Source organism: Zea mays, chromosome 7 (assembly GCF_902167145.1).
Source record: "Zea mays cultivar B73 chromosome 7, Zm-B73-REFERENCE-NAM-5.0, whole genome shotgun sequence".
NCBI lineage: Eukaryota > Viridiplantae > Streptophyta > Magnoliopsida > Poales > Poaceae > Zea > Zea mays.
The window spans coordinates 104873300-104896869 of record NC_050102.1 but is presented as its reverse complement, the minus strand read 5'-3'; the positions used below and the strand labels follow the sequence as shown (position 1 = coordinate 104896869).

The following is a 23570-nucleotide window of genomic DNA, read 5'->3' as shown; positions in this document are numbered from 1 at the left end:
AGACAGATGAAAATGGTGTCCCAAATGAAAGGTCAGCCTCCATTCTTGGGCAGCACCTTGGCCATGTAGCAGAAAGCCCAACCTTAGCCCCTTTAGACATCCCAAGATTTGATAATCGCAGGTTTAATTCACACAAGGAACAAATAATAAAGGATGTAGAGGTAATTTTTTGTTATTGGTGCAAGCATGTACCTTCATTTTTTATATATGTACTAACATTTACCTTCCTGTATATAGCTAAAGTTTGCCTTCCCAAGGCAAACCATACATGTTGGGGACTTGTTCTTAAATGCTAAGAGTTAAGAACAAGGCAACATAGAAAATGTTAATCGTTAATATCCTTCGTCCTCCGAAGCATTATTTCCCTTAGGAGATAATGATTTGCGGACGAAGGTGATGAAGGTCATACCTTCATCAATTCATCAAACAATGACGAAGGGTGAAATATAAAGAATGTAAAAGAAAACGTGAACAATCATTTATTATTATTGAGCATAAACAAAGATATTATTGAACTACAAGTGTACCTTCAATGACAGTACAAGCGTGACGCAAAAAGCGAATGCCAAGTCAGCGTGAACAGTACGGAGATACTGTTCACCTATTTATAGACACGGGACACAGCCCTTGCAAAATTACATTCATGCCCTTTACATTTGATAATAACTCTATAGTAGTCTATTGAGGTCTGAATAGCATTTTCATCTTTAAGTCGGTTCCATTCTTTGCTGTCGCGCCGAAGCTTTCCTGCTCGCACCTTCGGCTCTGAGTCAACCTTCGTATTATTCCGGTCCACTGCAATGCCGACTTTAGTCCGAGGGTACCTGTTTACACATTGTACTGCAGGAATACTGTTAAATCCTGTTTTTGAGGACCTTCGGACGCCGAAGGTCCCCAACAGTAGCCCCTCGCAATATTAATTTGTTCGAAGTAATAAATTTAGATTGCGATATGGACGAAGGCTTTTCGCCGAAGGTCCGAAAAAACACCTTCCCTTTGCTAGAATAGCAACATTCAATGACAAGTGGGGTCTTTCAGCTTTCAACGCACCGAGCGTATAAATACGGCCATACCGCAAACTCATTTTGGTACGTGCACTTGCCATCTGCCCCTGCTTACTCAATTTTATCTCTTGCGCGCAAAAATTTACTGAGCTTTTAGTTTTGAAGCTTCGGCACTGAAAACAATTTTTAGCATTCCGAAGATGTCTGAAGACAAAAAGGCCGGTCCCGAGATGAAGCTGAGTCTCTCTGAAGAGAAGAACCTGGGGTTCCTTATAGCGATGGCGGAGACCAATACGGAAAAAATTACCAAGGAGATACTGGAAGGCTTGTCTGAAGATACTGGTGACAGCGACAGTTACGATGTAGAAAGTGGTGGGGAAGAGTCCGAAGATCGGCCATGGCGGCCAAGTCACGCGGTTTTCGGGAAAACCACCATTAAGCAGAGTCATATTGATAATATGAGGGGCCGATATTTTCAAGATATATCTATTGTGAGAGCTGATGATGGAGAAAAAACTTCTCCCACCCCCGAAGAAGATGAAGTCGTAATCTTCCGAAGCTTTCTCAAGGCTGGGCTTCGATTCCCCCTGAGCAACTTTGTTGTTGAAGTTCTGAAAACATTTCAAATCTACCTTCATCAAATTACTCCCGAAGCTATCCTAAGAATGGGGATGTTTGTCTGGGCTGCGAGAAGCCAAGGTTTAGAACCAGATGCCAAAAGCTTTTGCAACATTCATGAGTTGTTATATGAGACGAAGCCCTGGGGGAAAAGAACAATATCACAACAACTTTGGGTGCTACAGCTTCGTTGCCCGCTCCGGGTCAAGCTGCCCTGTGCCGACTTTTCGGAAAAGATGGCCCGGAGCCTGGATGACTGAATGGTTCTATGTAAAGAATGACCTGACAACGCAAGAAGATGTTAAGAGTATCATTATGCGCCCCATCTGGCAACGCTTCGGACTTCGAAGGCCGAAGGTTAAAATGGATGAAGCAGCCGAGGAATGCCAAAGAGCCTTCGGCGTAGTCTGCTCTTTTATTGGGACAAGAGACTTGATTCAAGAACACATTGCCTTTAGGGTATGGCCACTTGCAGGAAAGTGGGAAATGCCGAAGGAGACCATCAAGGAGTCCGACGAAGGCGGACTGGTCAGACTAAAATACACATTCAAATACGGGGATAAATTTGTTGAACCCGATGACGACTGGTTGAAAAACATTGAAACATTAAGTGATGAACTGCTTGGGGCATATTCGAAGGCCGAGAACACTGCAATGTCAGCAGCCTTCGGAGGCCGAAAAAAGAAGAGGCTGAATCGGGTATTTGATGCCATCGGGTTTGTCTACCCTGACTATTGCTATCCCACCCGAAGGCAGAAGAGAAAAAACACAACCTCTGCAAAGGAAGAAACTGCGGCTGCTCCTAGCGAGCCAGAACCGAAAAGGAAGAAGATAAAGGTTCTTACGCATCGGCCGCGCTATATTGAACCAGCTTCAGTGCCTGAGTTTACCGGAGAAACTCCTTCGGCCACTGAAACTGAAAAACCAGCCGAGCCAACTTTTCTGCCAGAAGTCATAGAAACGGCCGAAGTGCCAACAAAGACAAAATTGGAGCAATCAAAGATTTTGTTACCGGAAACGAAAGAGAAGGCCGAGGTGCCATTCACAGAAAAAATGGAAGAGGTAAAAGAAGCAACTGAGGGCTCCAAAACATCAGAAGTTTTGAGTCCTACAGCAATCACTGAGACAGCAAAAAATGAAAAAGTGCCAACCGTAACTCCGAAGAGAAAAAGAATGGCTAATGTGCTAGATGTACTAGAAACGATCAAATCTTCGAGCACACCTCCGAAGAAGACTGCTGTTACTTCTGAAACAACAGCTGAAATTTCTGGTTCTACAGCTCCAGAGCAAGAAATTGAAGCCGAAGCTGGGCCCTCAGAGCCCGCAAAGGCAAAAACGTTGGAAAGTGAGGCAGAAAAAATAACAAAGCCAACTTTTGTTGAAGAAACTGGTGTTGTTACCCCCGAAGCATCCCCCAAAATTCGTGATTATATTTTTCGTCATGCTTCGGGGAAAAAATTATCAGAAAAAGAAGAACAAGAGGCCCAGCATTATGCCCAAAAGTTGAAATATCCAAAGGGGGCGTTGATATTTAATGGCAGTGGAGAAGAAGATTTCTTGTATTGTCTCCCCGACAGCAAGGAAATTTCTGTCTGTCGGGAGATGAGCAGAAGCTTCGGATTCCCAACTTTAGAAGACGGACTTTCGGTGCTATCGAAGAACGATCTGGCCGACAGCCTGGCTTACAATAGTTTAAAGGTGCGACAAATAAATAAATAAAAAATTTTCGTTTGACAAAACCTATTGACGCACACATATGTCTTTTTGCAGGGCTTGATACTTAGCAATGCCCTCAGGGCACAGAAAGATGCCGAAGACGAAGGGTGTACTATAGCCCTGAGCAACCTTCGTTCCGAAGTAATTGAACTGAGGAACGAAGGTCTCGAAAAAGATAAAATATTATACTCATTGATAAATAAAATAAAGGAAGATGAAGCTGCTTTTAAAAGTCAAGCTGAAGCTCAGAAACGCGAAATTGAAGACCTTCGGAAACAACTGGCCAGAGCCAAGGAAGAACGCATATTGGAAGAAACAAAGCGTGAACTCAGCGATCAATGGGCAGCTCACCTAGAAGTGACTGTTGAAGAGCTTCGTTCATCCAAAAAGAGATGCTACAACAAATCTATAGATTGTGTTAAGAAATTAAAGGCTAGCTTCGCCAAGGTTGGCGCATTCTCAAGTGAGGAAAACTTTTCGAGAGGCAATCCCGAAGGTGTCATTGAATGGATTGACCACGAAGCTGAAGCCTTCGAAGAAATTTTAAATAGCCGAGGAGATATATGTGCCTTCTCTGGCGCCAGAGGGATTGCCGCCATCTTAGAGAAGAAGGGCTGCGAACATGTAAAAATTTTAGCACAGTCCGAAGCTGCCTTGTCCTTTGAAGATACAAGAGATCCCTCGGCCGAAGCTAGCATAATTGGTGGAAAGTTTTTTACCGATATCTGGGATAATGGTGGCCGAGAAATGGCCGGAGAAATTATTCGAAGAAGTGAAAAGGGCATCCATGATGCTAGAGAAGTAGCTGAGGCTGCTGAAAAGAGCGCAGAGGCCGAAGGTCAGATAGGTATTAAATAATAGTTTTTATCGTGTTGTAATCTTGGGCTTTAAGATTTGTTTGCAATTTGTAATAGCAAAGTAGCCGTGTCCTGTCCTTCCTCAGATCCTACTGAAGTATCTCCGGGTGCACGGCCTAAGGGTGACGATGAGATTAAAAAGATGGCTGAAGCTATTATGGATGAAGTTGTCGATCGACTGCTGAACGAAGCTGCAGAAGTGGTACTTAGGGAAGACTAGATGCTATTGTAAAAATATTTTAAATGTAACATGTGTAATATCTTGTAATCCTGTATGTAACATATTTGTTTTATTTTTCTTTATGGTTCAATTCTTTACGATGCATGAAACTTTACATACGTACCTTTTTTGAGTCTTTGGCGAAAAAACACCTTCCCTTCTTTTCATGCTTCGTGAAGAAAAATTTTTATGTATCACAACAATGTCCATAGTGCTCAGATGAAGAATATCAAGCTTCGTGAAAACATTTTCCGAAGCTATACTCCGAAGATGAAGATTGTGTCTCCTTGTGACAATACGATTTTCACTCTTTCAAAGCATACTTCCGAAGATCAATATTTGTGTCCCCTTCTTGTGTCATATGCAACATGATGTATGATGCTTATGCTATGCAAAATGATGTGATGATGTTATGTTACGTAGATGACATTTGTTCCGAAAGATACACACATATCCCCACACAATATTTTTGCATCAGCGCTGATTCTTCGCTGTAAGCTCTGCATTCCCTTAGGAACGTCTTTGGAGCTTCTTCGCCTTTTACTTAGGCGGTATAAGCTCTGCATTCCCTTAGGAACGTCTTTGGAGCTTCTTCGCCTTTTACTTAGGCGGTATCAGCGTTGACTTTTCGCTGTAAGCTCTGCATTCCTTTTGGAACGACTTTGGAGCAGAAAACTTACACTGCGCTCCCTTCGGAACGACTTTTTGTAACTTCGTCAAACTTACTCTGCGTTCCTTAGAACGACTTTTTGTTGCTTCGAAGAATTTTTGATAGTCCGAAGGTCCTTTTTATTATCACAAACCTGTGAAGAAAACATATTTTTCTTGTAGGAATCAACGAAACTAACTACATGAAACCTAAACAATGTCCTTTATTACAGAAAATAAAACTGAATGAAAAAGATTGCTATTAAGGTAGGATATTTGTCAATAGATGTGCTTTGATTCTGGCACAGTGCTGTTGACCGTGCGAGCTTCGGACTGTTCTCTGAAGTCCCTTTGATGCGGAGCATATTGGCTCCCTTCTGGCTGCTGGCCTTGTTGCAACGGAGGTGGAGGCGGAGGCGGTTGCCAGGAAGCTTGAGGCTGACTTGCCGAAGCGGCAGAGGCTGCAGGATGATTGCCCACATATTCTGGGATGTAGGGCGAATGATACGAAGCTGTATGCATGACCTGCTTCGGCTGGGCTTGTTGTGCTGCTGCTTCAGCTATTTCCTTTTGCTTCTGTATAGTAACATGACACATCCTGGTAGTATGGCCTTTATTCTCACCGCAGAATAAGCAAAAGATTCTTCTCGGCTGATCGCTAAATCTTCCTCCGAAGCCCCTGGCGCCTCTGCCTCTTGGAGCTGGTGGCCGGAAGGAGCTTTGCTGTTGTCCAGAAGCCTGTGAGGAGCATTGTGGCCTTTGCTGTTGGCTTCCTCTGTCATCATTTTGTGTAGAATTGTGAATTGATCTCACATGCCTCGGGTAAAACTTCCCTCCGAAGCCCCTGGTCATTTCAGAAAACCTGAAAGCCTCCTCCCTTCTTTGGCGAAAATCATTGTCGGCCCGAATATATTCATCCATTTTCTGGAGAAGCTTCTCCAGAGTTTGAGGAGGCTTCCTGGCGAAGTACTGAGCTGACGGACCTGGCCGAAGCCCCTTGATCATGGCCTCGATGACAATTTCATTGGGCACCGTTGGTGCCTGTGCCCTCAGACGCAAGAACCTTCGGACATATGCCTGAAGGTATTCTTCGTGGTCCTGAGTGCACTGGAACAGAGCCTGAGCAGTGACCGGCTTCGTCTGAAATCCTTGAAAGCTGGTTAACAACAAATCCTTCAGCTTCTGCCATGAAGTGATTGTTCCTGGTCGAAGGGAGGAATACCAGGTTTGAGCAACACTTCTGACAGCCATAACGAAAGATTTGGCCATGACTGAAGCATTGCCACCATACGAAGACACTGTTGCTTCGTAGCTCATCAAAAACTGCTTCGGGTCTGAGTGGCCATCGAATACAGGGAGCTGAGGCGGCTTGTAGGACGGGGGCCAAGGTGTAGCCTGCAGCTCAGCGGACAGAGGAGAAGCATCATCAAAAACAAAATTCCCATGATGGAAATTGTCATACCAATCATCTTCGTTGGGAAAACCCTCCTGATGAAAATCTTGATGCTGAGGCCTTCGATGTTGCTCGTCCTGAGCAAGCTGACGAACTTCTTCAGAGGCTTCGTCTATCTGCCTCTGCAATTCAGCTACCCTGGCCATCTTTTCCTTCTTGCGTTGAACCTGCTGCTGAAGGATTTCCAGATTTTGAATCTCCTGATCTAGATCATCCTCCGGAGGTGTTGGACTGGTAGCCTTCCTCTTCTGGCTCCGTGCTTCTCTAAGAGAAAGGACGTCTTGATTGGGGTCCAGCGGCTGCAGCGTGCCAGCCCCTGGTGCTGAAGCCTTCTTCGGCGGCATGACGAAGGTGATGCTTGCCGAAGATGTTGAAAAGCTCAAGAAATGGAAGTGAGTTCACCGGAGGTGGGCGCCAATGTTGGGGACTTGTTCTTAAATGCTAAGAGTTAAGAACAAGGCAACATAGAAAATGTTAATCGTTAATATCCTTCGTCCTCCGAAGCATTATTTCCCTTAGGAGATAATGATTTGCGGACGAAGGTGATGAAGGTCATACCTTCATCAATTCATCAAACAATGACGAAGGGTGAAATATAAAGAATGTAAAAGAAAACGTGAACAATCATTTATTATTATTGAGCATAAACAAAGATATTATTGAACTACAAGTGTACCTTCAATGACAGTACAAGCGTGACGCAAAAAGCGAATGTCAAGTCAGCGTGAACAGTACGGAGATACTGTTCACCTATTTATAGACACGGGACACAGCCCTTGCAAAATTACATTCATGCCCTTTACATTTGATAATAACTCTATAGTAGTCTATTGAGGTCTGAATAGCCTTTTCATCTTTAAGTCGGTTCCATTCTTTGCTGTCGCGCCGAAGCTTTCCTGCTCGCACCTTCGGCTCTGAGTCAACCTTCGTATTATTCCGGTCCACTGCAATGCCGACTTTAGTCCGAGGGTACCTGTTTACACATTGTACTGCAGGAATACTGTTAAATCCTGTTTTTGAGGACCTTCGGACGCCGAAGGTCCCCAACAATACATCTTACAAGGGACTGGATCCTAAGGACAGTTAATAATAGGTGGCGAGCATACAAATCTAAGTTGAAGAAACAATACTTCAATCGTGACGAGAGAACTCTAGAAGAAATCCTAAGAGAGAAGCCACTAACGACTAATGAACATCAATGGAGATCTCTAGTTGGAATTTGGTGCCAAGAGCAACATAAGGTGCCATCTATTTACTCAACACGTTTATATCAATTTTTAATCAAGGAATGTTACATTATTGCTTAATCATTGGCTGTCTTTGCAGAAATTATGTTCCACAAACTCTCGTTGTGCAAAAGAACAGAAGACTGCACACACATGTGGGAGGAAAAGCCTTGCTAGATTAAAAAAAGAGATGGTGATAAATATTCATCCATATTTGTTAAATTTCACTATCATCTATCTGAGGATTGAAATGATAGCCAAATAACTCAATTATGCAGGAAACCAGAACTAAACGAAAGGTTCATAGGATAGAACTATGGGAGGCAGCTCATAAAAAGAAGAATGGCAGATACACAACAGAAAAGGCAGAGACACTGATGGTACGTACATTTTCTGGTATAAATGATTTATGCTTGATCTAAAAATCAGCTTATAGTTCCTTAACCTTCTTATATACTTGTTTCAATAGGCTGCATCTTATGAGGAATTTAAAAGAAAGCGAGGGAACAACGATGGTAATCGTCTTTCATCTAAAGATTACAATGAAGTGTTCAATGATATTGTTGCCAAGGATTTCAAAGCACGTGGGTACTATGATGATAAGTACTGGAGTCAAGTACAAGCTTTTCAAGGTTTACCGTTTGTTATTCAAACGGAGGAAGAAAGAATGTACCAAGAGAAAGTAAATGAAATTGACAATAAAATGGAATCCGTGAGTGGTCTCATGAAGCATTGGCTTACTTTTATGTCAAAAAAGTATCCAGAAGATTTAACCCCAGAGATGAGAGAAGCTTTACAAAATGAAGTAAGCTTGCATTCAACCATGGCCCCCCTCCCTCTCTAGAATAAGATCATATTTTTAACAGTATGTTGGTTCAAATATTTCAGGGTGGTGATAGTTATGACCAATGCACTGAAGATGACAAATCTGAAAATTATGCTGCCAAAGATACGAGTAGCATCCAAGAAGATTCAAATGCTGACGTGACCTCTCGAACAAATGAAGTGCATGTATACTTCCTTTATTTCAATTATTAAATATCATTAGCTACTATATAATAATATTCAAGCTCTTGCTAATGGCTTGTAGAACATGGTTCATGTCGAGCAGCAGCAACAACAATCTGTCCATAGAAGTCTTGGACGAACTCAAGTCCATACATCTACACCACATGAGCAAACACCTTCAAAGGTATGTTAGAAAGGCCTACTCAATTACCAATGCACATGTATCTTGCAGCCAAATATCTGTTGGGGATATGCTTTAATATGTCCAAGAACTGGATATTCTTTCCAGCTGAGGGTGGGTTCTAGATCTCAATTATACCCTCCACACTTATCTCAACTATACACATACATGTATCTCTTTTGTCCCCTACTGCAGACAACAAAACAACACAATTAAATAATACCTCACTGCCACTGCTCCCAAGTTAGTCCAAACTAGATATTTTCCCAGCAGCTAGTGAGGTCTCTAGACCTTCAGTTAAATATCTCTACTTTACCATTATCCAAAATTCGAGTAACACTAGCAGAGAAATCAGCAGGGAGTAAAAAGATCACAACTAGATATTTCTGCAATTTTGGATCTACAGCTCTTGACTGATCCACCCATCTTCAGCTAGCCATTTCTCTCATTTTCTGAGTAAGACAGATTAATCACTATTAATAGAACTTGTTTATTAGTCCAAGGTCTACCAAGTCTACAGATTTCATAGACCCAAACCTCCTAGAATAGAAGTTATGGCATCCAAAAGTTGACTACAAAATCTGATTACCATTTCTGTTTTCCTGAACCCATTTTCAGCTTTGTTCAGTTGATTCATCCCCTTTCGACAGAGGCCTTTTGGGGTGTGTTGGGGACCTTCGGCGTCCGAAGGTCCTCAAAAACAGGATTTAACAGTATTCCTGCAGTACAATGTGTAAACAGGTACCCTCGGACTAAAGTCGGCATTGCAGTGGACCGGAATAATACGAAGGTTGACTCAGAGCCGAAGGTGCGAGCAGGAAAGCTTCGGCGCGACAGCAAAGAATGGAACCGACTTAAAGATGAAAAGGCTATTCAGACCTCAATAGACTACTATAGAGTTATTATCAAATGTAAAGGGCATGAATGTAATTTTGCAAGGGCTGTGTCCCGTGTCTATAAATAGGTGAACAGTATCTCCGTACTGTTCACGCTGACTTGGCATTCGCTTTTTGCGTCACGCTTGTACTGTCATTGAAGGTACACTTGTAGTTCAATAATATCTTTGTTTATGCTCAATAATAATAAATGATTGTTCACGTTTTCTTTTACATTCTTTATATTTCACCCTTCGTCATTGTTTGATGAATTGATGAAGGTATGACCTTCATCACCTTCGTCCGCAAATCATTATCTCCTAAGGGAAATAATGCTTCGGAGGACGAAGGATATTAACGATTAACATTTTCTATGTTGCCTTGTTCTTAACTCTTAGCATTTAAGAACAAGTCCCCAACATTGGCGCCCACCTCCGGTGAACTCACTTCCATTTCTTGAGCTTTTCAACATCTTCGGCAAGCATCACCTTCGTCATGCCGCCGAAGAAGGCTTCAGCACCAGGGGCTGGCACGCTGCAGCCGCTGGACCCCAATCAAGACGTCCTTTCTCTTAGAGAAGCACGGAGCCAGAAGAGGAAGGCTACCAGTCCAACACCTCCGGAGGATGATCTAGATCAGGAGATTCAAAATCTGGAAATCCTTCAGCAGCAGGTTCAACGCAAGAAGGAAAAGATGGCCAGGGTAGCTGAATTGCGGAGGCAGATAGACGAAGCCTCTGAAGAAGTTCGTCAGCTTGCTCAGGACGAGCAACATCGAAGGCCTCAGCATCAAGATTTTCATCAGGAGGGTTTTCCCAACGAAGATGATTGGTATGACAATTTCCATCATGGGAATTTTGTTTTTGATGATGCTTCTCCTCTGTCCGCTGAGCTGCAGGCTACACCTTGGCCCCCGTCCTACAAGCCGCCTCAGCTCCCTGTATTCGATGGCCACTCAGACCCGAAGCAGTTTTTGATGAGCTACGAAGCAACAGTGTCTTCGTATGGTGGCAATGCTTCAGTCATGGCCAAATCTTTCGTTATGGCTGTCAGAAGTGTTGCTCAAACCTGGTATTCCTCCCTTCGACCAGGAACAATCACTTCATGGCAGAAGCTAAAGGATTTGTTGTTAACCAGCTTTCAAGGATTTCAGACGAAGCCGGTCACTGCTCAGGCTCTGTTCCAGTGCACTCAGGACCACGAAGAATACCTTCAGGCATATGTCCGAAGGTTCTTGCGTCTGAGGGCACAGGCACCAACGGTGCCCAATGAAATTGTCATCGAGGCCATGATCAAGGGGCTTCGGCCAGGTCCGTCAGCTCAGTACTTCGCCAGGAAGCCTCCTCAAACTCTGGAGAAGCTTCTCCAGAAAATGGATGAATATATTCGGGCCGACAATGATTTTCGCCAAAGAAGGGAGGAGGCTTTCAGGTTTTCTGAAATGACCAGGGGCTTCGGAGGGAAGTTTTACCCGAGGCATGTGAGATCAATTCACAATTCTACACAAAATGATGACAGAGGAAGCCAACAGCAAAGGCCACAATGCTCCTCACAGGCTTCTGGACAACAGCAAAGCTCCTTCCGGCCACCAGCTCCAAGAGGCAGAGGCGCCAGGGGCTTCGGAGGAAGATTTAGCGATCAGCCGAGAAGAATCTTTTGCTTATTCTGCGGTGAGAATAAAGGCCATACTACCAGGATGTGTCATGTTACTATACAGAAGCAAAAGGAAATAGCTGAAGCAGCAGCACAACAAGCCCAGCCGAAGCAGGTCATGCATACAGCTTCGTATCATTCGCCCTACATCCCAGAATATGTGGGCAATCATCCTGCAGCCTCTGCCGCTTCGGCAAGTCAGCCTCAAGCTTCCTGGCAACCGCCTCCGCCTCCACCTCCGTTGCAACAAGGCCAGCAACCAGAAGGGAGCCAATATGCTCCGCATCAAAGGGACTTCAGAGAACAGTCCGAAGCTCGCACGGTCAACAGCACTGTGCCAGAATCAAAGCACATCTATTGACAAATATCCTACCTTAATAGCAATCTTTTTCATTCAGTTTTATTTTCTGTAATAAAGGACATTGTTTAGGTTTCATGTAGTTAGTTTCGTTGATTCCTACAAGAAAAATATGTTTTCTTCACAGGTTTGTGATAATAAAAAGGACCTTCGGACTATCAAAAATTCTTCGAAGCAACAAAAAGTCGTTCTAAGGAACGCAGAGTAAGTTTGACGAAGTTACAAAAAGTCGTTCCGAAGGGAGCGCAGTGTAAGTTTTCTGCTCCAAAGTCGTTCCAAAAGGAATGCAGAGCTTACAGCGAAAAGTCAACGCTGATACCGCCTAAGTAAAAGGCGAAGAAGCTCCAAAGACGTTCCTAAGGGAATGCAGAGCTTATACCGCCTAAGTAAAAGGCGAAGAAGCTCCAAAGACGTTCCTAAGGGAATGCAGAGCTTACAGCGAAGAATCAGCGCTGATGCAAAAATATTGTGTGGGGATATGTGTGTATCTTTCGGAACAAATGTCATCTACGTAACATAACATCATCACATCATTTTGCATAGCATAAGCATCATACATCATGTTGCATATGACACAAGAAGGGGACACAAATATTGATCTTCGGAAGTATGCTTTGAAAGAGTGAAAATCGTATTGTCACAAGGAGACACAATCTTCATCTTCGGAGTATAGCTTCGGAAAATGTTTTCACGAAGCTTGATATTCTTCATCTGAGCACTATGGACATTGTTGTGATACATAAAAATTTTTCTTCACGAAGCATGAAAAGAAGGGAAGGTGTTTTTTCGCCAAAGACTCAAAAAAGGTATGTATGTAAAGTTTCATGCATCGTAAAGAATTGAACCATAAAGAAAAATAAAACAAATATGTTACATACAGGATTACAAGATATTACACATGTTACATTTAAAATATTTTTACAATAGCATCTAGTCTTCCCTAAGTACCACTTCTGCAGCTTCGTTCAGCAGTCGATCGACAACTTCATCCATAATAGCTTCAGCCATCTTTTTAATCTCATCGTCACCCTTAGGCCGTGCACCCGGAGATACTTCAGTAGGATCTGAGGAAGGACAGGACACGGCTACTTTGCTATTACAAATTGCAAACAAATCTTAAAGCCCAAGATTACAACACGATAAAAACTATTATTTAATACCTATCTGACCTTCGGCCTCTGCGCTCTTTTCAGCAGCCTCAGCTACTTCTCTAGCATCATGGATGCCCTTTTCACTTCTTCGAATAATTTCTCCGGCCATTTCTCGGCCACCATTATCCCAGATATCGGTAAAAAACTTTCCACCAATTATGCTAGCTTCGGCCGAGGGATCTCTTGTATCTTCAAAGGACAAGGCAGCTTCGGACTGTGCTAAAATTTTTACATGTTCGCAGCTCTTCTTCTCTAAGATGGCGGCAATCCCTCTGGCGCCAGAGAAGGCACATATATCTCCTCGGCTATTTAAAATTTCTTCGAAGGCTTCAGCTTCGTGGTCAATCCATTCAATGACACCTTCGGGATTGCCTCTCGAAAAGTTTTCCTCACTTGAGAATGCGCCAACCTTGGCGAAGCTAGCCTTTAATTTCTTAACACAATCTATAGATTTGTTGTAGCATCTCTTTTTGGATGAACGAAGCTCTTCAACAGTCACTTCTAGGTGATCTGCCCATTGATCGCTGAGTTCACGCTTTGTTTCTTCCAATATGCGTTCTTCCTTGGCTCTGGCCAGTTGTTTCCGAAGGTCCTCAATTTCGCGTTTCTGAGCTTCAGCTTGACTTTTAAAAGCAGCTTCGTCTTCCTTTATTTTATTTATCAATGAGTATAATATTTTATCTTTTTCGAGACCTTCGTTCCTCAGTTCAATTACTTCGGAACGAAGGTTGCTCAGGGCTATAGTACACCCTTCGTCTTCGGCATCTTTCTGTGCCCTGAGGGCATTGCTAAGTATCAAGCCCTGCAAAAAGACATATGTGTGCGTCAATAGGTTTTGTCAAACGAAAATTTTTTATTTATTTATTTGTCGCACCTTTAAACTATTGTAAGCCAGGCTGTCGGCCAGATCGTTCTTCGATAGCACCGAAAGTCCGTCTTCTAAAGTTGGGAATCCGAAGCTTCTGCTCATCTCCCGACAGACAGAAATTTCCTTGCTGTCGGGGAGACAATACAAGAAATCTTCTTCTCCACTGCCATTAAATATCAACGCCCCCTTTGGATATTTCAACTTTTGGGCATAATGTTGGGCCTCTTGTTCTTCTTTTTCTGATAATTTTTTCCCCGAAGCATGACGAAAAATATAATCACGAATTTTGGGGGATGCTTCGGGGGTAACAACACCAGTTTCTTCAACAAAAGTTGGCTTTGTTATTTTTTCTGCCTCACTTTCCAACGTTTTTGCCTTTGCGGGCTCTGAGGGCCCAGCTTCGGCTTCAATTTCTTGCTCTGGAGCTGTAGAACCAGAAATTTCAGCTGTTGTTTCAGAAGTAACAGCAGTCTTCTTCGGAGGTGTGCTCGAAGATTTGATCGTTTCTAGTACATCTAGCACATTAGCCATTCTTTTTCTCTTCGGAGTTACGGTTGGCACTTTTTCATTTTTTGCTGTCTCAGTGATTGCTGTAGGACTCAAAACTTCTGATGTTTTGGAGCCCTCAGTTGCTTCTTTTACCTCTTCCATTTTTTCTGTGAATGGCACCTCGGCCTTCTCTTTCGTTTCCGGTAACAAAATCTTTGATTGCTCCAATTTTGTCTTTGTTGGCACTTCGGCCGTTTCTATGACTTCTGGCAGAAAAGTTGGCTCGGCTGGTTTTTCAGTTTCGGTGGCCGAAGGAGTTTCTCCGGTAAACTCAGGCACTGAAGCTGGTTCAATATAGCGCGGCCGATGCGTAAGAACCTTTATCTTCTTCCTTTTCGGTTCTGGCTCGCTAGGAGCAGCCGCAGTTTCTTCCTTTGCAGAGGTTGTGTTTTTTCTCTTCTGCCTTCGGGTGGGATAGCAATAGTCAGGGTAGACAAACCCGATGGCATCAAATACCCGATTCAGCCTCTTCTTTTTTCGGCCTCCGAAGGCTGCTGACATTGCAGTGTTCTCGGCCTTCGAATATGCCCCAAGCAGTTCATCACTTAATGTTTCAATGTTTTTCAACCAGTCGTCATCGGGTTCAACAAATTTATCCCCGTATTTGAATGTGTATTTTAGTCTGACCAGTCCGCCTTCGTCGGACTCCTTGATGGTCTCCTTCGGCATTTCCCACTTTCCTGCAAGTGGCCATACCCTAAAGGCAATGTGTTCTTGAATCAAGTCTCTTGTCCCAATAAAAGAGCAGACTACGCCGAAGGCTCTTTGGCATTCCTCGGCTGCTTCATCCATTTTAACCTTCGGCCTTCGAAGTCCGAAGCGTTGCCAGATGGGGCGCATAATGATACTCTTAACATCTTCTTGCGTTGTCAGGTCATTCTTTACATAGAACCATTCAGTCATCCAGGCTCCGGGCCATCTTTTCCGAAAAGTCGGCACAGGGCAGCTTGACCCGGAGCGGGCAACGAAGCTGTAGCACCCAAAGTTGTTGTGATATTGTTCTTTCCCCCAGGGCTTCGTCTCATATAACAACTCATGAATGTTGCAAAAGCTTTTGGCATCTGGTTCTAAACCTTGGCTTCTCGCAGCCCAGACAAACATCCCCATTCTTAGGATAGCTTCGGGAGTAATTTGATGAAGGTAGATTTGAAATGTTTTCAGAACTTCAACAACAAAGTTGCTCAGGGGGAATCGAAGCCCAGCCTTGAGAAAGCTTCGGAAGATTACGACTTCATCTTCTTCGGGGGTGGGAGAAGTTTTTTCTCCATCATCAGCTCTCACAATAGATATATCTTGAAAATATCGGCCCCTCATATTATCAATATGACTCTGCTTAATGGTGGTTTTCCCGAAAACCGCGTGACTTGGCCGCCATGGCCGATCTTCGGACTCTTCCCCACCACTTTCTACATCGTAACTGTCGCTGTCACCAGTATCTTCAGACAAGCCTTCCAGTATCTCCTTGGTAATTTTTTCCGTATTGGTCTCCGCCATCGCTATAAGGAACCCCAGGTTCTTCTCTTCAGAGAGACTCAGCTTCATCTCGGGACCGGCCTTTTTGTCTTCAGACATCTTCGGAATGCTAAAAATTGTTTTCAGTGCCGAAGCTTCAAAACTAAAAGCTCAGTAAATTTTTGCGCGCAAGAGATAAAATTGAGTAAGCAGGGGCAGATGGCAAGTGCACGTACCAAAATGAGTTTGCGGTATGGCCGTATTTATACGCTCGGTGCGTTGAAAGCTGAAAGACCCCACTTGTCATTGAATGTTGCTATTCTAGCAAAGGGAAGGTGTTTTTTCGGACCTTCGGCGAAAAGCCTTCGTCCATATCGCAATCTAAATTTATTACTTCGAACAAATTAATATTGCGAGGGGCTACTGTTGGGGACCTTCGGCGTCCGAAGGTCCTCAAAAACAGGATTTAACAGTATTCCTGCAGTACAATGTGTAAACAGGTACCCTCGGACTAAAGTCGGCATTGCAGTGGACCGGAATAATACGAAGGTTGACTCAGAGCCGAAGGTGCGAGCAGGAAAGCTTCGGCGCGACAGCAAAGAATGGAACCGACTTAAAGATGAAAAGGCTATTCAGACCTCAATAGACTACTATAGAGTTATTATCAAATGTAAAGGGCATGAATGTAATTTTGCAAGGGCTGTGTCCCGTGTCTATAAATAGGTGAACAGTATCTCCGTACTGTTCACGCTGACTTGGCATTCGCTTTTTGCGTCACGCTTGTACTGTCATTGAAGGTACACTTGTAGTTCAATAATATCTTTGTTTATGCTCAATAATAATAAATGATTGTTCACGTTTTCTTTTACATTCTTTATATTTCACCCTTCGTCATTGTTTGATGAATTGATGAAGGTATGACCTTCATCACCTTCGTCCGCAAATCATTATCTCCTAAGGGAAATAATGCTTCGGAGGACGAAGGATATTAACGATTAACATTTTCTATGTTGCCTTGTTCTTAACTCTTAGCATTTAAGAACAAGTCCCCAACAGGGTGCCCAAATCTTTCAAATTTACACAATGTCAAGCCAGGGTCCCTTAATAAACTTTGCTTATGGATACAACCTCTCCAACTTTGCTTAAGACATTCTGGCACAAAGCTACACAGAACAGCCCTTACAAGCCCTCAAAGTGGAGCAAACGGACATGTATTCAGACTTATACAATTCCAAATCTGAAAATTCAGAATTCAACCACCTAGTCCAAATTTGAGCCACTGTTACTCCTTTTTTTGTGTAGCACAAACCAATCTTACTTAAAGAAATTTGTTCTCCTATATATGGTCTTCCATTTTGCTATACAGCTCTTAGTCTAAAACCATATGGATTAATCACAACTGAGCTCCAAACAGAGCACCATTGGCTGTTTTTCAGAGTTTCAGCTCTGAACCACTAAGTCCCCAATACACTGACAGTCCATTTTTAGGCAAGCTTTACTCCAAATTTTGCATGGGGTTATGTCAAGCTCACTTAAGGAAAGTGATTCACCAACATACGGTCTTCAATCCCTTTATGGATCTCTCACCCCAAATACTTAGGGATTAGTCACAAACAAGCGCCCAAAACTGCTATCAAACACTAACTTCAGGTTCAGTTACTGTTGTAAGTCTGAAAACTCAGAAATCTGCCAATCAATCTTTGGACTATCTTTTCTACCAGTAGCATATAGCTTTGGGGCTATATCACTTAATAAGAATTGTTCTTCTATCATCTCTCTACGAGTTTTGTATAGTGTTCATTAACCACAACCCCCTGGATTCCAAAATATCAAGGCCCAAAGTTGGATCCAGATACTGAAATTCAGCCTCTGAAATCTACTAAGTCTGAAATCCAGAAACTCTGTTAGCTCTACTTTGGACTAATTTTACTCCAAGTTCCATATAACTTTAGAGCTAGGTGACTTAACAAAACTTGTACTCCTCATGTGGCCCTATAACTTTGTTATAATGACCATCTTCAAACTGTTTATAAATCAAAAGTTATGAAGGCCCAAAAACAGCTAGTTGATATTATTTTCAGCAAACTTCAAGTCTGATTCAAAACTGAATTAAGCTTTTTACTCCAACTTTTCCTCTAAAACTTGGAATTCTCCATACATGAAAGTTGTTCAACTTTCCAAAATCTACAAGTCCGTTTTTGCAAAGTTTCTTTTCACCTGTTGATTTATTGCTCTTTGATTCTGTGTAGTTTTTTAAGAAGAAGTACTGAAGTAGCATGTACTCTGCTTTCATTCAGTTGTTAATCCGTCTCATTTAGCCTATATAAACTTAAGTGAAAAACATTAAAAACTCCCTTTTAGTTTAGTTGCCTAATTAATTAGCTTTCTTTTGCAACTCTAGGGTTCAGTAATTGGTTCCTGTTCGTCTACATTCCCTGTTAAAATCTAATATTTATAATTTTCTTTTTCTATAATAATTGAGTGAAACTATGTCTGTAGGAGGCACAACTTGATGACAATATAGTCACAGATTTGCCAAGTGATCCTGTATTGCACAACATGGTATGTCTAAGCTAATTGTATTATTGTTTCAATTAAAATATAAAGCATAATTTGATTAAGTGATGCTATGATTTGATGTTTATTATAGAGAACTCGAAGGGTTCAAGCTGCCAACATGGGCATATCAGAATCAGTATGTGGTTTTATTTGCCTTATTTCTTTCCAATTATGACGTTGTTTTACCAAAAGATCATATGTTCATGTTTTGTAATTTGTAGAGACAAAAGCAAGTCTACCTTATTTCACTGATAAACAAAGGCAGAGTTGTGGCCAAATGGAAGTTAGTGACTACAGATAGCCAAAGAGAAATATTAGGAGCAAAGCTTGGACCAGAATATTGTGGGGTTCTTATTGAAGGCCTTGAAAATATTGAACTTGGCAATATTACAAATGAGGAGGTACCTAGACCATCTAATCAGATTCGTACACTAATTGATGCTATTGGCTATGTTATTCCTTGGCCAATTACACATGTAAGTTTCTTTTTTATTTGAAATAGTACATGTGTCCCCATAACAACTTCAAATTGAGTTATTGATCTAACACATGCTTCATAGGTGAAGCAAGCTAGAAGCTTATCTTGTACCCGCAACAAATTGGTACCTGCAGCACGTGGACAAAGCTAGATGGCGTGGACAAAGCTAGATGGGAAGCCTAGTATAATTGCAAAGTGAATCAGTTAGATTCTAGTAGTTACTAAAATTTTTAAGTGATATTTGTATGATATTGCCACTTTGGCTTTGCTTCTTTGTGAACACAATTGGCAGTTACTGAACATGTTTGCTATCGAGTTAGTTAGCTTCTTGATATTTTGCCAAGGCCAAAAACAATATTATTGAGGGTTTATAATTTGATTTTTTTAACATTCATCTCGATGCACATTTATATATATAAATATATAAATGAAAACATCTTTTTTGACACGTAATAAAGTGTGACAGTATAACGTGTCTATATTATTACAAACAAATATAGATGTATGTACAAAATCGTTTCTACAGGTCTTAATACACACTTTGACGTTACTATATAACGTATTGATATGCGTAGGCACACAATACAAACGCGGCTATATTATTGTTTCTACTTTTGTTAACACGCGTTTTGGCATTACTATAAAATGTGTCACTCGCCAGTTCAGCTGACACGTCACCTTTCCACATCACCTGCCACGTCATTTTTCCACATCACCTGCCATGTCACCTATCCACATCACCTGCCATGTCATCATTCGTGTCACCTACTATATCATCTCTATACTCCTTAATGCGCAATAAAGCGTCACTATAAAACGTGACTATAGTAATACACATGAATTATGAATGTATCTATAATATCGTATCTATATTTTTTCACACATAATGAAACGTTACTATATGACGTAACAACAATAATAGACACATGTTATATGCGCATCTATAAAAGCGTATCAATGTGACTAAACATGCATCTAACGTGTCTATGAAACGTCTATTCATCTAATATATACGCTTACAATAATCGTTTCTACAAAGTCTGATACGGTCCATACGAAGACGCTTCTAACACGTTTTTGGAAAGCGTGCGTACATTCATATAGAGACGAATTAAAGCGTGCCTATTGTCCAAAAAAGCATAGCTACAAGGGGGGTTTTCTAGTAGTGTATGTTCCTACACTATGTAGACCTACATGTATCATTTGTGGACAATTATAACAGAGTTTTCAATCGTTAGTAGATTTAGTTCGTTTATTTGAATTTCTTCGGAAAATTCAAATTTGAACTGCAGGTCACTCGAAACTTGGAAAACCGTGCATGAAAAAATGATATTCATGTTACTTAGCATAAGTTACGACCGATTCCAGAAGCGGACCGGAAACTTCGAGCAACATGTTCACTAAACATGGTCGTGAACTTGCCATCCACATGTTTAAAAATTGTATAAAACACAAACAAAGTCAGAAAATCATGAAACTTGTCCACGTGTCATGATATCATATGTACAGGCTGTGATAAAAAAATTGAAAAGGTTTCGAGAAAACTATGACGCGCTATGTGTACAAACCTAAGAGATCCACATTAAAACTCTATGATTTCATGTGTAGTTCTCTTAGGTTTCTACACATAGTGTCTCACAACTTTCTCCAAACATTCTAAAATTTTTATCACATCCTGTACATATGATATCATGACACGTGGACAACTTTCATGATTTTCTGACTTTGTTTGTGTTTTATATAATTTTTAAACATGTGGATGGCAAGTTCACGGCCATGTTTAGTGAGCATGTTGCTCGAAGTTTTCGGTCCGCTTCTGAAATCGGTCGTAACTTATGCTATGTAACATGAATATCATTTTTTCATGCACGGCTTTCCAAGTTTCGAGTGACCTGCAGTTCAAATCAGAATTTTCCGAAGAAATTCAAATAAACGAACTAAATCTACTAACGATTGAAAACTCTGTTATAATTGTCCACAAATGATACATGTAGGTCTACATAGTGTAGGAACATACCACAAAAAGTTTGGGGGCAAAAACAAAAAAAATACAAATGTACTTTGCCGAGTGTCAGCTGGTTGACACTCGGCAAAGTAGGCTTTGCCGAGCGTCAGCTGAGTGACACTCGGCAAAGAAAAGTGAAAGAGTCTTTGTCGAGTGTCGCCCAGAGGACACTCGGCAAAGACAGCTTTGCCGAGTGCCAGCGATCTGGCACTCGGCAAAGCGTATTTTAAAATTAAAAAAAACTTTGCCGAGTGCTAGATCACGGGCACTCGGCAAAGCACGCGTACATACCAACGGTCAGTGCTTTCTTCCTCACTCTCTCACTCTCACTCTCAACCGCCGCCGCCGCGCCCTCGCCGCCGCGCCCTCGCCCACCGCGCCCCTGCCCACCGCCGCCGCGACCTCGCCCACCGCCGTCGTGCCCTCGCCCACTGCCGTCGTGCCCTCGCGCCCTCGCCTCGCCACCGCAGCCGCGCCCGCCGTCGCCGCTGTGCCCGCAGCCACGCCCGCGCCGCCGTGCCCCTCACCCGCGCCCACCGTGCGCGCACTGACGCCGCCGTGCCCCTCGCCCATCGCGCCCGCGCTCGCCGTGCCCGTGCCCGCAGCCCGCTGTTGTGCCCACACTTGCCGTGCCCGTGCCCGCGCCCGCCGTGCCCCTCGCTGTGCCCCTCGCCCTCGCCCGTGCCCCTCGCCGTGCCCCCGCCGCGCTCCTCGCCGTGCCCCCGCCCACTGCCCCCGCCGTTCCCCTGACGTGCCCTCGCACGCGACCCGTCGCCTAGCCCGCGCCCCGTCGTCTCGCCCGCGACCAAACCTCCAAGGTGATTGCTTGCTTTATGTTCTACGTGTATGATTTTTATATGAAATGATTAGTTTTAATATTGAGTTAATTATATACATGTATGATTAGGTTAATATGTAGTATTGTTGATTGTTGGCCATCGTGTCGTTGAATTATGTGTGGATGTCAGCCATCGTGCTGATAGTTTTATTTACAGGATTTTGAAACCTCCCCGTGCAGGGGAGGTGCTGCCGAAATTTTCTGTTGCTAGGCTTCTGTTAGAGGATGGAGGACCGTGAGTGAATGTACACGGGCCGTAGAGGAAGGAACGATGTCACCACTGAATGGATTAGAAAGACCGATGATTTCGTGGAACGGGCATATGGTGAAGCTGCTAAAGGAGCGAGTCTAGTCCCATGCCCATGCAGCAAATGTGCCAACCGGAAAAGAAAACCAAAGAAGGCCATGGTAGAACATATTTGGAAGAATGGATTTACGCCGGGCTATACTCGGTGGATATTTCATGGTGAAGCGCATCGTACGAGAGAGGAGGTGTTGATAACATGTCGAGGATTATGACGCGGATGCGGGGGTAGCGGATATGTTGAACGACTATCATGAGGCACAGTACACGGGAGGATGTATGGATGACGAGCCAGAGCCGACTGCAAAGGCGTTCTACGATATGTTCGACGCGGCACAGAAGCCCCTTCACGGCCAGACAAAGGTTTCTCAACTGGATGCCATTGGGCGTGTAATGGCGTTCTAGTCGCAGTACAGCATGAGTAGAGACGCATTCGATGGCTTGTTGACGGTTATTGGGAGCCTACTTCCGGATAATCACGTTCTGCTAAAGAGCATGTACGAGGCACAGAAACTCCTTCGTGCACTCAAGATGACGTATGAGCAGATTCATGCTTGTCCGAAGGGCTGTGTGCTATTTAGGAAAGAATACGCGGAGGCAAAGTACTGTCCCAAGTGTAATTCGTCTAGGTTCATGGAGGTAGACTCTGGTGATGGACAGAAGAGGCAGCTCGACATCCCCTTGACAATCCTACGGCACCTTCCGTTCATATCGAGGATCCAGCGTCTTTACATGACAGAGGAATCCGCGAAACAGATGACATGGCACAAAAATGGAAAACGATACAATTCTGACAAGATGGTGCATGCATCCGATGGTGAAGCATGGAAACACTTTGATTACATTCACCGTGAGAAAACCGAAGAGGCTCATAATGTACGTGTTGCGTTGGCCACAGATGGGTTCAATCCCTATGGAATGAGCGCTGCCTCGTACACATGTTGGCCCGTGTTTGTTATCCCAATCAATCTCCCCCCTGGTGTGTGCTTTCAAAGGCAGAATATATTCGTGTCGTTGATAATTCCTGGACACCCGGGGAACAAAATGGGCGTGTACATGGAGCCTTTGATCGATGAATTGGTACGTGCCTGGGAGGAAGGGGTATGGACGTATGACCGAGCTACGAAGACAAATTTCAGAATGCATGTTCGGTACTAGTACTCCATGCATGACTTACCGGCGTATGGGCTATTATGTGCCTGGTGTGTTCACGGTAAGTTCCCATGCCCAGTTTGCAAGGAAGCTCTCAGGTTCATTTGGTTGAAAAAGGGTGGCAAATATTCGTCCTTCGATAAACATCGACAATTTCTTCCTGCTGACCATCCATTCCGCCTAGACATCAAGAACTTTACGAAAGGTGTCGTAGTGACAGACCGCCCACCTGCAACGATGACTGGTGCCGAAATTCGTCAACATATAGATGGGCTCGTGGCCAATACAGAAGGTGGTTTTGTGGGATATGGTGAGCAGCATATGTGGACACATAAGTCTGGCTTGACTCGGCTCCCGTATTATGACGACCTGCTCCTTCCACACAACATTGACGTGAT

The 23570-nt window shown here is 43.2% G+C and overlaps 1 long non-coding RNA gene across 1 annotated transcript; it reads left to right on the top strand.

Moving 5' to 3' along the window:
* The first annotated feature begins 18033 nt into the window (after positions 1-18033).
* LOC118472954 (uncharacterized) lies at positions 18034-19207 on the top strand. Its single transcript, XR_004851486.1, has 2 exons — positions 18034-18398; positions 18487-19207. It is a non-coding gene; the product is annotated as an uncharacterized lncRNA (long non-coding RNA).
* Positions 19208-23570: the final 4363 nt, after the last annotated feature.